The sequence below is a fragment of the Priapulus caudatus genome, unplaced genomic scaffold (genome assembly GCF_000485595.1).
Source record: "Priapulus caudatus unplaced genomic scaffold, Priapulus_caudatus-5.0.1 Scaffold277, whole genome shotgun sequence".
Classification (NCBI taxonomy): Eukaryota; Metazoa; Priapulida; class Priapulimorpha; order Priapulimorphida; family Priapulidae; genus Priapulus; species Priapulus caudatus.
The window spans coordinates 312,630-314,288 of NW_014577338.1; the positions used below are offsets into that span (position 1 = coordinate 312,630).

Genomic DNA, 1,659 nt, shown 5'->3' on the forward strand with positions numbered 1-1,659 from the left:
CTCTCTCTCTCTCTCTCTCTCTCTCTCTCTCTCTCTCTCTCTCTCTCTCTCTCTCTCTTTCTCTCTCTCTCTCTCTCTCTCTCTCCTTATTGGTCACCCGTCAACAATAGTACATAGCATTGTCCGCTGCATGAACCGCATCCAATGCTATTCCATTCTTTGTCAAAATTACATCCAGTGAGAAGGGTGAAATTAAAACATTTCTTATTACCCCCACTTGATCTATCATATTAGCTCTTCATCTATGCACTTATTCATCTCGATAGGGTTTCTTTTATTTACGTCCGTACCAATAAAGGCCTGTACGTGAGTGAGGGGCAGAGTTGGAGGGGATGACAGAGGGTTTATATTGCATCTTTTCGGTAGTTCATACGCGTTCCTGCTAATCTTAATTTGTCTATGTTTAACACACCAGTGGCAACGAACTTTGTCACATGAAATACTGCTGCAAGGACAGCATGCGGCTGCTAGCAGCGTGACTGTGGTTGATTCGTCATAGTGGCCTATACACACGTGCTGGCTTGGGCCAGTGGATGCTATGGAAAAGGATCTCACCAGCGCTCTAATTCACGTCTGCACGCAATGGCAGAAAATAATTACCAACCATTACAGGAATTATACGAAACATGGAGCAATATATGTAAAGTGGTGCGCACGTCTCTTTGCCGATATGCGTGCGCGTGTGTTAACATACATACGCATGAACATGCGCATGCATGTACACATACACAGACAATATATGGATGATTACATGCTAGCAAAATAGGGAAATACACTACAGCGTGCACTCTATATACATTACGTGTATATGCATGCGTATATATATAATATAATATATATTTGTGAATGTATGTCTGTTTGTTTGTCTGTTGTTCTCAATGCAAATCCATATGGAGCACTACAGACATGTCCAATGACGTTCAGTAGGGGTAAATTTTGATGCTGAATGTCATGGGCACATTGGATTTGACCTCCGAGGTCATCTAATCAAAAAACAACAACGAAAAAAGGGGGAAAAATAACGTGTGTGCGTACGTGCGTCCGTGTGTGTGTGGTACCTACAGTAATACCCTCGTATTATCATGATCTACGAAGAACGAAGAAACTGTATAGAGCTATCGTACCTATCATATACAACTGTCGTATAGGGCGAATGTTTAGGATATTTCCTAATTTTCAATTTCTATAATGTCGACATAGAGGCGTCTTCTAGTTACCTTTTAAAGACCAATATAAACAGTATAGATTGGATCGAAGTGAACTTGAAGTATTGTTCTGGGTTGTAATTTTGGAGTGAAAAATTCCTTCGAATAAGTGTATCGATAAATCACAGGCGCGAATTTCACGCTATGCCATCGCCTCGTAATGTTCATCATTAGCTTGAGTAGCGCCCGATCGCGGAGTAAAAATGGCGGATAATTTTCCCTGCATCAGTTTATAGTTCAATTTGCTACGAACTTCCTGCCTCCCCGATGCACTTAGCGCTCGCGCTATTTCGTTTACATAGTTAGTTAATCATTTAAAATTGCTGCTTATGTAGGTGTCACTGTGTGTGTGCGTGTGTGTGTGTGTGTGTGTGTGTGTGTGTGTGTGTGTGTGTGTGTGTGTGTGTGTGTGTGTGTGGTGTGTGTGTGTGTGTGTGTGTGTGTGTGTGTGTGT

At 41.8% G+C, this 1,659-nt stretch overlaps 1 protein-coding gene across 1 annotated transcript in view; it reads right to left on the reverse strand.

Annotated features, from left to right (window-relative positions):
• Window positions 1–1,659, reverse strand: part of LOC106808435 — a 53,392-nt gene that overhangs the window by 46,794 nt on the left and 4,939 nt on the right. The gene's annotated exons all lie outside the window — the stretch shown is intronic.